This window comes from Hyla sarda, unplaced genomic scaffold, assembly GCF_029499605.1.
Source record: "Hyla sarda isolate aHylSar1 unplaced genomic scaffold, aHylSar1.hap1 scaffold_1781, whole genome shotgun sequence".
Classification (NCBI taxonomy): Eukaryota; Metazoa; Chordata; class Amphibia; order Anura; family Hylidae; genus Hyla; species Hyla sarda.
Genome location: NW_026608426.1, coordinates 39,359 through 52,461, shown reverse-complemented (window position 1 = coordinate 52,461; position 13,103 = coordinate 39,359). Strand labels below are relative to the sequence as shown.

The 13,103-nt window shown below is 42.9% G+C and overlaps 4 non-coding genes across 4 annotated transcripts; all 4 read left to right on the top strand.

The window, feature by feature from the left end:
* The first annotated feature begins 680 nt into the window (after nucleotides 1–680).
* On the top strand, nucleotides 681–871 carry LOC130313753 (U2 spliceosomal RNA). The gene has a single exon (XR_008861625.1). It is a non-coding gene; the product is annotated as a U2 spliceosomal RNA (small nuclear RNA).
* Nucleotides 872–2,955: 2,084 nt separating this feature from the next.
* LOC130313752 (U2 spliceosomal RNA) lies at nucleotides 2,956–3,146 on the top strand. The gene has a single exon (XR_008861624.1). It is a non-coding gene; the product is annotated as a U2 spliceosomal RNA (small nuclear RNA).
* Nucleotides 3,147–10,010: 6,864 nt separating this feature from the next.
* LOC130313758 (U2 spliceosomal RNA) lies at nucleotides 10,011–10,206 on the top strand. The gene has a single exon (XR_008861627.1). It is a non-coding gene; the product is annotated as a U2 spliceosomal RNA (small nuclear RNA).
* Nucleotides 10,207–12,296: 2,090 nt separating this feature from the next.
* Nucleotides 12,297–12,487, top strand: LOC130313746 (U2 spliceosomal RNA). The gene has a single exon (XR_008861619.1). It is a non-coding gene; the product is annotated as a U2 spliceosomal RNA (small nuclear RNA).
* Nucleotides 12,488–13,103: the final 616 nt, after the last annotated feature.

The window sequence follows — 13,103 nt, the reverse complement described above, 5'->3', positions numbered from 1 at the left end:
CTTCATAGAAGCAACAGGAGATTGTTGCATCCATCTAGAACCCTCAGAACTACAGTGCTATGATGTCACTCACTTCCACAGGCCTTGCAGAGTGTAAACAACAACAACCCAGCTTTGTTGTGTATGTAACCATAGGGATTTGTGATGTCACCTAGAACCTTCACAGCAGCGACAGCTTTATGAGGAGCATCAGCACTGCTCTGCCTGAGCAGAACCATCACCGCCATAGGTTGTCAAATAACCCGGATTTAACCCACACAGGTAAGTCCAATGGGGTGCAGGCATGTCCTCTATGCTTACAGCTTCCCGTGGGTGTTGGTTTGATACCGTTTGGGGACAGCCAAGGAGGCATCTGCAGGCAACAAAGGTAGGTGTGTGCTTGTGTGTGTGTTTCCTATGCAGATCCTAAGCCCAGTGTCACATGCAAGTAGGAGGAGTAAGAAGGGTTCCTGGCAAATCCGGGTTATGGATTGCATTTAAAAAGGCCCCGTGGGAGTGCAATGGGCCCCTGTCTTGCTGCTTAGCAATAATGGTATGGGTTTAGGTTCTGCTGTGTGTACTGGTGGTTGACTGCCCCCCAGCCCAGAGTGTGCATGGAAAATTGTCTGGCAGCCTCCCTGACAGCAAGCAGTGATAGTGCCCATGAAGGGGACCTTGTTGGGCCCGCCCCTTTCACGGTTATCGCTTCTCGGCCTTTTGGCTAAGATCAAGTGTAGTATCTGTTCTTATCAGTTTAATATCTGATACGTCCCCTATCTGGGGACCATATATTAAATGGATTTTTGAGAACGGGGGCCGATTTCGAAGCTTGCTTCCGTCGCCCTATGCATTGACCCGATATGGCAGTATCTTCGGGAACAGTGCACCACCCCCTTACAGGGTTAAAAAGAAAGATTCCTACTTTCATTGCTACCTGCTTGCTGGCTAGCCAGCTAGCCAGCCCTGTGGGCCTTGCTGCTGCAGCCAAAAAACAAAAGGTGGTGCTGCTGCTGCTGCTTCTGCTGCTTCTGCTTGTGTCTGGCCGCTGTTGGAGCGTCCAGGCACAGGACTTCTGCTGCTGCTGACTAAATGGCCTCCTTAATTGGATCATTTGAGTAGCCAGCACACCTGTGCAGGTAGGGCATGACATGATAGGCAGCTGCCTTGATAGCGGGTGGGTGCTGAATGTTCCTAATTGACAAAATAAGATTAATGCTTATGAAGAAATATAAAATCTCATCCCTTCCCCAATATCGCGCCACACCCCTACCCCTTAATTCCCTGGTTGAACTTGATGGACATATGTCTTTTTTCGACCGTACTAACTATGTAACTATGTAACATAACATGGGGGGGGGGGGGGGTCTCCTGGCTGTTCACACAGGTGTGTCATTGCTGTACATTGACCATGCATTGCTTCTGTGGTATTGCAAAGGCAAAGACAAATGCTTCCAGCCATCCATTGCACTAATGGATTGGTCATCAGCTGGCTGTCTATGTCCCGCATCAATATAGACCAAAGTACAGAGGGTTAGGCTATGCTATTGTGCACCTACCTGATGCATCAGAAGGTGCGAGGCCCTTGCTAAATTCTGTGCACAGACTTTGAGATCTATACTTTAGACTGTATCTAAACCTGCTCCAACATGGACTGACATTCTGGCCTACTTTCAGCCGATGCGACTTGTCTGTCGCTGAACAGTCGCTTTTTATGTATTCAGCACCTATGTATAATGTTGTAAAAATGCTCTAGAAGCTAAAGTCGCAGAAATGTCACACATATTTGGCCTGCAACTTTCTGTGCGACAAATTCAGACAGGAAAAATCAGTATAAATCCTTAGAAAATTATCCCCCAGTGTCTCCATCTGCTGGCGGTATTGAATAAGCATTGCTGCACTGATGGGGTATGCATTAGACGAAAAAAAAGAAGAAAAAGAAGAATAATACGCCCAGAAAAGAGGCGAAAAGGAGAAAAACGTAAAAAAACGTGAAAAAAAAGTAAGAGGAAGAGAAGGGAAAAAAAGGTGGAAATGGGTTTAAAAGTGATTTCGGCGGAGAAATATATATATATATATATATATATATATATATATATATATATACGCGCACACACACACATATATATAAACGTATTCTCCGTTGAGATATTGCAGCCGCTGCTGTGTCCAGGCCCAGGAGCCTTAGCACTGTGCTGTGATGTCACTCAATACCACTGACATCACTAGGTGTAAACAACATCTCTCCTTTGCTGTGTATGTGACTATGGAGCTGTTTGGTGATGTCGTCTATTATGGCCTTCATAGAAGCAACAGGAGATTGTTGCATCCATCTAGAACCCTCAGAACTACAGTGCTATGATGTCACTCACTTCCACAGGCCTTGCAGAGTGTAAACAACAACAACCCAGCTTTGTTGTGTATGTAACCATAGGGATTTGTGATGTCACCTAGAACCTTCACAGCAGCGACAGCTTTATGAGGAGCATCAGCACTGCTCTGCCTGAGCAGAACCATCACCGCCATAGGTTGTCAAATAACCCGGATTTAACCCACACAGGTAAGTCCAATGGGGTGCAGGCATGTCCTCTATGCTTACAGCTTCCCGTGGGTGTTGGTTTGATACCGTTTGGGGACAGCCAAGGAGGCATCTGCAGGCAACAAAGGTAGGTGTGTGCTTGTGTGTGTGTTTCCTATGCAGATCCTAAGCCCAGTGTCACATGCAAGTAGGAGGAGTAAGAAGGGTTCCTGGCAAATCCGGGTTATGGATTGCATTTAAAAAGGCCCCGTGGGAGTGCAATGGGCCCCTGTCTTGCTGCTTAGCAATAATGGTATGGGTTTAGGTTCTGCTGTGTGTACTGGTGGTTGACTGCCCCCCAGCCCAGAGTGTGCATGGAAAATTGTCTGGCAGCCTCCCTGACAGCAAGCAGTGATAGTGCCCATGAAGGGGACCTTGTTGGGCCCGCCCCTTTCACGGTTATCGCTTCTCGGCCTTTTGGCTAAGATCAAGTGTAGTATCTGTTCTTATCAGTTTAATATCTGATACGTCCCCTATCTGGGGACCATATATTAAATGGATTTTTGAGAACGGGGGCCGATTTCGAAGCTTGCTTCCGTCGCCCTATGCATTGACCCGATATGGCAGTATCTTCGGGAACAGTGCACCACCCCCTTACAGGGTTAAAAAGAAAGATTCCTACTTTCATTGCTACCTGCTTGCTGGCTAGCCAGCTAGCCAGCCCTGTGGGCCTTGCTGCTGCAGCCAAAAAACAAAAGGTGGTGCTGCTGCTGCTGCTTCTGCTGCTTCTGCTTGTGTCTGGCCGCTGTTGGAGCGTCCAGGCACAGGACTTCTGCTGCTGCTGACTAAATGGCCTCCTTAATTGGATCATTTGAGTAGCCAGCACACCTGTGCAGGTAGGGCATGACATGATAGGCAGCTGCCTTGATAGCGGGTGGGTGCTGAATGTTCCTAATTGACAAAATAAGATTAATGCTTATGAAGAAATATAAAATCTCATCCCTTCCCCAATATCGCGCCACACCCCTACCCCTTAATTCCCTGGTTGAACTTGATGGACATATGTCTTTTTTCGACCGTACTAACTATGTAACTATGTAACATAACATGGGGGGGGGGGGGGGGGTCTCCTGGCTGTTCACACAGGTGTGTCATTGCTGTACATTGACCATGCATTGCTTCTGTGGTATTGCAAAGGCAAAGACAAATGCTTCCAGCCATCCATTGCACTAATGGATTGGTCATCAGCTGGCTGTCTATGTCCCGCATCAATATAGACCAAAGTACAGAGGGTTAGGCTATGCTATTGTGCACCTACCTGATGCATCAGAAGGTGCGAGGCCCTTGCTAAATTCTGTGCACAGACTTTGAGATCTATACTTTAGACTGTATCTAAACCTGCTCCAACATGGACTGACATTCTGGCCTACTTTCAGCCGATGCGACTTGTCTGTCGCTGAACAGTCGCTTTTTATGTATTCAGCACCTATGTATAATGTTGTAAAAATGCTCTAGAAGCTAAAGTCGCAGAAATGTCACACATATTTGGCCTGCAACTTTCTGTGCGACAAATTCAGACAGGAAAAATCAGTATAAATCCTTAGAAAATTATCCCCCAGTGTCTCCATCTGCTGGCGGTATTGAATAAGCATTGCTGCACTGATGGGGTATGCATTAGACGAAAAAAAAGAAGAAAAAGAAGAATAATACGCCCAGAAAAGAGGCGAAAAGGAGAAAAACGTAAAAAAACGTGAAAAAAAAGTAAGAGGAAGAGAAGGGAAAAAAAGGTGGAAATGGGTTTAAAAGTGATTTCGGCGGAGAAATATATATATATATATATATATATATATATATATATATACGCGCACACACACACATATATATAAACGTATTCTCCGTTGAGATATTGCAGCCGCTGCTGTGTCCAGGCCCAGGAGCCTTAGCACTGTGCTGTGATGTCACTCAATACCACTGACATCACTAGGTGTAAACAACATCTCTCCTTTGCTGTGTATGTGACTATGGAGCTGTTTGGTGATGTCGTCTATTATGGCCTTCATAGAAGCAACAGGAGATTGTTGCATCCATCTAGAACCCTCAGAACTACAGTGCTATGATGTCACTCACTTCCACAGGCCTTGCAGAGTGTAAACAACAACAACCCAGCTTTGTTGTGTATGTAACCATAGGGATTTGTGATGTCACCTAGAACCTTCACAGCAGCGACAGCTTTATGAGGAGCATCAGCACTGCTCTGCCTGAGCAGAACCATCACCGCCATAGGTTGTCAAATAACCCGGATTTAACCCACACAGGTAAGTCCAATGGGGTGCAGGCATGTCCTCTATGCTTACAGCTTCCCGTGGGTGTTGGTTTGATACCGTTTGGGGACAGCCAAGGAGGCATCTGCAGGCAACAAAGGTAGGTGTGTGCTTGTGTGTGTGTTTCCTATGCAGATCCTAAGCCCAGTGTCACATGCAAGTAGGAGGAGTAAGAAGGGTTCCTGGCAAATCCGGGTTATGGATTGCATTTAAAAAGGCCCCGTGGGAGTGCAATGGGCCCCTGTCTTGCTGCTTAGCAATAATGGTATGGGTTTAGGTTCTGCTGTGTGTACTGGTGGTTGACTGCCCCCCAGCCCAGAGTGTGCATGGAAAATTGTCTGGCAGCCTCCCTGACAGCAAGCAGTGATAGTGCCCATGAAGGGGACCTTGTTGGGCCCGCCCCTTTCACGGTTATCGCTTCTCGGCCTTTTGGCTAAGATCTTGTATCTTGTCAAGGGGCTCTGAGTTCGTCGAACCTTCGGCCTTGAGGCATCGGCGGTTTTTTAGCCGTCTTAAGCCTCATGCTGCTATAGGAGGAGGACTTACAAAGAACGGGAAGGCGATCCCCCATGGCGACCCTTAGGTTTGCTGCGCATACTGAAACTCGGATTAAGAACACCTTCCGTATTGAAGTGGATGAGGAGAAAAAGGAGAAGATGACTTTGGAATTTTTTGTCAAGAGAATTATGCTGGATTTATTGCACATTCAGAGAGAAGATGTGTTTTTGCCTAAAAGACCCAGGTAAAGGACTTTTCATTCTTACCTTGACTTCCGCATCTGCATGTGACCATATGTTTGAGAAAGTTCGGGAGCTTGCCAATGAGGAGGATATGAAAGGACTTGTTTTCATTGCTCTATATTCTAATGGCGATGTTCCACTGGTGGTTACTATGCACGATCCATACGTGGATATAAGAGACATTGTCTTATTTTTAAACCAATATTGTGCGGAAGTCAAATACTCTCATAAAATAATGAATGCAATGGACTTTTGGACTGGAAAGCATAAGTTTGCTGTTAAGTTCAGAGAAGATGTGAGAGGAATTGGAGGTCTGTGTCGCCCACCTGCAAATTTTTTAATTGGGCGTAAACGTGGCTATTTATTCTACCCTGGGATGCCGTATTATTGCAGGAAATGCCATGAATATGGTCATACACAAGAATCTTGCAAAGAGGAAGTGGTTATTTGCAAAAGATGTGGCCAAAAAGGCCACACCACTTTGGACTGTCAAAATGAGATTCTGTGTAATGTGTGTAAGCAGAAAGGACACGCTTTTAAGGATTGTCCTCAACGCTCCTGGGCCAATATTGTGGCTACGTCGGCTGGTCCCTCGATGAGGAAGAGCTCCATGGATGCTGTGCCTGTGCCTAAGACCCACACCCTGAAAGTGATGCCTGAGTCTTCTGCTACCGGAATTCCTGTGATACCTGCTGTGGCTCATGTCTCCAAAAGCATTGTGTCCCCGGGGAAGGTCGTGGGACCTGAGACAGAAGTGAGGGGTTCTCCTCTCATGGAAGTTGAGGGTCCTGGACCGCCCAGAAGGGATACAGAGGAGATGGATGTAGAAGAACGGCGAAAGAGGAAAAGCAGAGACCGGAAAGAGGAAAAGGGCCTTAACATCAAAAGGAGTGGTCGAGTTAGTGCGGACGAGGGGAATGTGGAGATTGTCTGCCAAAAGGTTATAACAGCATCCGACCCTGTTAATATTGAGGAATTTGTGTCACCACCTGCAGATTGGGGTTCTTTGTCTGAGGATAATGAATGACCCAGGAGCTACCAAGTGTTAATATCTCCTCCTTCAATGTGAGGAGTTTGAAGAGCCCGGAGAGGAGGGCTGCTTTATTCTCTTTCTTGTCTTCTTTGCCTACAGACATTTTATTTTTACAGGAATGTGCCATTGATTATGATATCAATTATTCATCTTTGAGATCTGAATGGACTCTTGGCCCGTCTGTGTGGTCAGGGGATAATGAGAGGAAAGTGACTGGTGTTGGCATACTGTTCAAGAGCAGTGAGTATAAAGTTACCTCCTTCACAGACATTGTACCCGGTAGAGCCCTGCTCGTTCATATTATTTATAATGACATGAATATGAGACTTTTAAATGTATATGCCTCTCCAGATAAGGATGAAAGATCTGATTTATTAGAGAAAATTCAGTTTTATTTACCGGGTTCATCCCCGCTTATCATCGCTGGTGATTTTAATTGTATAATGGCAGGAGAGGAGCGGGCTGGAGGATCTGAACAAAGGAAAGATAAGACTGAAAAACAACTAAAGGATTTTATAGTTGATTTTAATTTAAAAGATTTGTGGAGAACCTCTTTCCCTAATGACCCTGGGTATACCTGGGGGAATAGCCTTTATATGTCAAGGATTGATTATATTTTTGCTTCTGGATTTGCATTTTATGGGAATATGCAATTGACTTCTACCTTTTTTTCAGATCATAAGATTTTATCTGCTACATGTAAGTTTGATGGGGTTTGCAGAGCCAAAGGAGTCTGGCGTCTGAATGTCTCTTTGCTTGAAGATGAAGAAATTAAATGTAATTTTATCTATCTTTTTAAAAAATTGCAGAACTCAAGGACTAATTTTAATTCTCTTTTAGCATGGTGGGAATTCTGCAAGGTAAAATTTAAAGAGTATTTTATTAAGATGGGTGTTAAAAAAACAAAAGAGAAATTGAAATGGTATAGAGATCTTAACACAAAACTACAAACCTATTATCAACTCAAAGAGCTGGGTGTATATGTAGACGATCTGATTTTAAGTGTTAAAAGTGATATTCAGAAGGCTATAACTAACAAAGGGAAAGAAATAATTTTTAACTCCAAAGTTGAATGTAAAGAGAAGGATGAAAAGTGTACAAGATTCTTTTTTAAAAAGGTAATGGAAACAAAAAAGTTAATGATTAACATTGAGGATGAAACTACTAATGTAGGAATGTTATCCAAAGCTAAATCCTTTTATCAAGATCTGTTTAATGAGAAACCCATTGATATATCTGCTGCTAATTTTCTCCTAAGCACTTTAGATTGTGGTTTAAGTAAGGAGGACCAAGATGCACTTTGCACAGAAGTAAGATGCCAAGAATTAGAAATTGCTGCTAAAAGTTTATCCACAGGTAAAACACCAGGTTCTGATGGACTTCCTGTAGAGTTTTATAAAACCTTTTGGGAAATTTTTAAAGATGATTTGCTTAATATTTTTAAGGAGGCTTTTAATTCTGATGTTCTACCTTTATCTTGGAGGAGTGGTATAGTGTCTCTGATCCCCAAAAAGGGGGATAGGAACAGCTTAGAAAATTGGAGACCAATTACGCTTCTTAATGTTGATTATAAGATTATGTCAAAAATTTTTGTTAACAGAATGAAGCCGTTTTTGTACAAGGTCATCCATGTGGATCAGGTATGTGGTGTCCCAGGAAGGAGTGTAGCTGAACCTTTAAATGCTATTAGGGACGTCATATGGTATCAGCAAGAGCGGAATCAAAATCTAGCCATTCTATCTCTAGATTTTCATAAAGCGTTCGATAGAGTATCACATTGTTTTTTATGGATGGTTTTACAACGCATGGGTTTTCCTAACATATTTATTAAGCAAATTGCTCTCTTATATAAAGGTTCTTTTAGCAGGATTTTAATAAATGGTTTCCTTACAGATTTTATTAATTTATCATCAGGGGTAAAGCAAGGCTGCCCTCTGTCTCCTATACTGTTTATATGTGCAATAGAACCTCTGTTAAACTTAATAAGGAATGATAAAATAATAAAAGGAGTGCCAGTTCCTGGAGGTAATAATGCCACCCTTAAAGTGTGTGGCTATATGGATGATATTAATGTTTTTTGTGAAAGTGCCTTCTCTTTACAAAGAGTTGTTGATGTTACTGATTTCTTTTGTAAAGCTTCTGCTTTTAAACTTAATTTATCTAAATGTGACTGTTTTTATATAGGTAAATGGGAAAACGTGCAAATACCAAACCTAAAATTACAGTCAGAAAAAATAAAAATCCTTGGAGTCATCTTTGATAAAAATAACAATGGTGAGGAAAGTTGGCTAATGGTAAAAGAAAAGGTAAAGAAAAAGGTAGACTTTTGGTCCCTAAGGAAATTATCCTTAGAAGGTAAAATTTTGGTGATTAAGGCTATGCTAATACCCATTATGCTCTATTTAAATATGATTTATCCTCCTAATGAACTTATGTCTAGGCAACTTCAGAGGATTCTCTTTGAGTTTCTATGGAGTTCTAAAGCAGAAAAATTAAAAAGAGATACTATGTATAAGTCACAAAAAAATGGAGGAAAACAGGTTCCCTGTATTAGAAAATTTTTATACTTAAGGTTTTTTAGTTGGTGTTTTAGGGGACTTTTTATGAAAAGTGTATGGTCCTGTTTTTTAAAGTACTCTGCGGGACATATTTTTAGAAAAAGAGAATGGGTGTTTTTATCATTATCTTCTCCTGTACTTTTAACTCCGCCTAAACATTATGCCATCTTAGAAAAAATTATACGTATGTATAACCTTAAAGACTTTGACTTGTTAACCTTGAGGGATGCTCGCAAGATAGAAGTACAGTTAAATTTGCAAGAAGAAATATGTATGGTCTCTAATTTTTCTTATAATAGGTGTGTACAAATATGGAAAAAGGTAAACGAGCCATATCTTTTTAATGAGCACAAGGATTTAGCATGGATGATTATCCATGAGTGTCTTCCGGTAAGATTTTTCCAATATAGAAGAGGTCTAAATGCTGTATGTGTCTGTCCCCGGGATAATTGCAATATAGATGAAACTGTTTTGCACCTTTTCTGGAATTGTTATTTTGCACAAAAGGTTTTTAGACTAATTGGTTCTTTATTGAAATTCCTAACAGGTCTAAAAGTTTTAAATCATGAAGTTGTTTTATATGGCAAAAGTGATGGAGTTATGAAAGAAAAAGAGAGAATTTTGTGGATTTTTATCAACTGTACAAAAAATGTATTATGGAAAGTTCGTAATATCCTTGTCTTCAAAAGAGATTTTATTTGTGAAAAAGAATGTTTGAAGATGATATACAGTGAAGTTTACTTGTACTATTTAATTGATAAAAAGAGATATGGGCAGAAAAAAGCATTAGCTATGTGGAATTTACATTTATGGAAAACAGTATTTGATGTATTGTAAACATTTTTTGTGATGTATTTAAGTTTTTGAGTTTTTTCAATAAAAATGTAAAAAAAAAAAAAAAAAAAAATCTGTTCTTATCAGTTTAATATCTGATACGTCCCCTATCTGGGGACCATATATTAAATGGATTTTTGAGAACGGGGGCCGATTTCGAAGCTTGCTTCCGTCGCCCTATGCATTGACCCGATATGGCAGTATCTTCGGGTACAGTGCACCACCCCCTTACAGGGTTAAAAAGAAAGATTCCTACTTTCATTGCTACCTGCTTGCTGGCTAGCCAGCTAGCCAGCCCTGTGGGCCTTGCTGCTGCAGCCAAAAAACAAAAGGTGGTGCTGCTGCTGCTGCTTCTGCTGCTTCTGCTTGTGTCTGGCCGCTGTTGGAGCGTCCAGGCACAGGACTTCTGCTGCTGCTGACTAAATGGCCTCCTTAATTGGATCATTTGAGTAGCCAGCACACCTGTGCAGGTAGGGCATGACATGATAGGCAGCTGCCTTGATAGCGGGTGGGTGCTGAATGTTCCTAATTGACAAAATAAGATTAATGCTTATGAAGAAATATAAAATCTCATCCCTTCCCCAATATCGCGCCACACCCCTACCCCTTAATTCCCTGGTTGAACTTGATGGACATATGTCTTTTTTCGACCGTACTAACTATGTAACTATGTAACATAACATGGGGGGGGGGGGGGGTCTCCTGGCTGTTCACACAGGTGTGTCATTGCTGTACATTGACCATGCATTGCTTCTGTGGTATTGCAAAGGCAAAGACAAATGCTTCCAGCCATCCATTGCACTAATGGATTGGTCATCAGCTGGCTGTCTATGTCCCGCATCAATATAGACCAAAGTACAGAGGGTTAGGCTATGCTATTGTGCACCTACCTGATGCATCAGAAGGTGCGAGGCCCTTGCTAAATTCTGTGCACAGACTTTGAGATCTATACTTTAGACTGTATCTAAACCTGCTCCAACATGGACTGACATTCTGGCCTACTTTCAGCCGATGCGACTTGTCTGTCGCTGAACAGTCGCTTTTTATGTATTCAGCACCTATGTATAATGTTGTAAAAATGCTCTAGAAGCTAAAGTCGCAGAAATGTCACACATATTTGGCCTGCAACTTTCTGTGCGACAAATTCAGACAGGAAAAATCAGTATAAATCCTTAGAAAATTATCCCCCAGTGTCTCCATCTGCTGGCGGTATTGAATAAGCATTGCTGCACTGATGGGGTATGCATTAGACGAAAAAAAAGAAGAAAAAGAAGAATAATACGCCCAGAAAAGAGGCGAAAAGGAGAAAAACGTAAAAAAACGTGAAAAAAAAGTAAGAGGAAGAGAAGGGAAAAAAAGGTGGAAATGGGTTTAAAAGTGATTTCGGCGGAGAAATATATATATATATATATATATATATATATATATATATATATATATATACGCGCACACACACACATATATATAAACGTATTCTCCGTTGAGATATTGCAGCCGCTGCTGTGTCCAGGCCCAGGAGCCTTAGCACTGTGCTGTGATGTCACTCAATACCACTGACATCACTAGGTGTAAACAACATCTCTCCTTTGCTGTGTATGTGACTATGGAGCTGTTTGGTGATGTCGTCTATTATGGCCTTCATAGAAGCAACAGGAGATTGTTGCATCCATCTAGAACCCTCAGAACTACAGTGCTATGATGTCACTCACTTCCACAGGCCTTGCAGAGTGTAAACAACAACAACCCAGCTTTGTTGTGTATGTAACCATAGGGATTTGTGATGTCACCTAGAACCTTCACAGCAGCGACAGCTTTATGAGGAGCATCAGCACTGCTCTGCCTGAGCAGAACCATCACCGCCATAGGTTGTCAAATAACCCGGATTTAACCCACACAGGTAAGTCCAATGGGGTGCAGGCATGTCCTCTATGCTTACAGCTTCCCGTGGGTGTTGGTTTGATACCGTTTGGGGACAGCCAAGGAGGCATCTGCAGGCAACAAAGGTAGGTGTGTGCTTGTGTGTGTGTTTCCTATGCAGATCCTAAGCCCAGTGTCACATGCAAGTAGGAGGAGTAAGAAGGGTTCCTGGCAAATCCGGGTTATGGATTGCATTTAAAAAGGCCCCGTGGGAGTGCAATGGGCCCCTGTCTTGCTGCTTAGCAATAATGGTATGGGTTTAGGTTCTGCTGTGTGTACTGGTGGTTGACTGCCCCCCAGCCCAGAGTGTGCATGGAAAATTGTCTGGCAGCCTCCCTGACAGCAAGCAGTGATAGTGCCCATGAAGGGGACCTTGTTGGGCCCGCCCCTTTCACGGTTATCGCTTCTCGGCCTTTTGGCTAAGATCAAGTGTAGTATCTGTTCTTATCAGTTTAATATCTGATACGTCCCCTATCTGGGGACCATATATTAAATGGATTTTTGAGAACGGGGGCCGATTTCGAAGCTTGCTTCCGTCGCCCTATGCATTGACCCGATATGGCAGTATCTTCGGGTACAGTGCACCACCCCCTTACAGGGTTAAAAAGAAAGATTCCTACTTTCATTGCTACCTGCTTGCTGGCTAGCCAGCTAGCCAGCCCTGTGGGCCTTGCTGCTGCAGCCAAAAAACAAAAGGTGGTGCTGCTGCTGCTGCTTCTGCTGCTTCTGCTTGTGTCTGGCCGCTGTTGGAGCGTCCAGGCACAGGACTTCTGCTGCTGCTGACTAAATGGCCTCCTTAATTGGATCATTTGAGTAGCCAGCACACCTGTGCAGGTAGGGCATGACATGATAGGCAGCTGCCTTGATAGCGGGTGGGTGCTGAATGTTCCTAATTGACAAAATAAGATTAATGCTTATGAAGAAATATAAAATCTCATCCCTTCCCCAATATCGCGCCACACCCCTACCCCTTAATTCCCTGGTTGAACTTGATGGACATATGTCTTTTTTCGACCGTACTAACTATGTAACTATGTAACATAACATGGGGGGGGGGGGGGGGGGGTCTCCTGGCTGTTCACACAGGTGTGTCATTGCTGTACATTGACCATGCATTGCTTCTGTGGTATTGCAAAGGCAAAGACAAATGCTTCCAGCCATCCATTGCACTAATGGATTGGTCATCAGCTGGCTGTCTATGTCCCG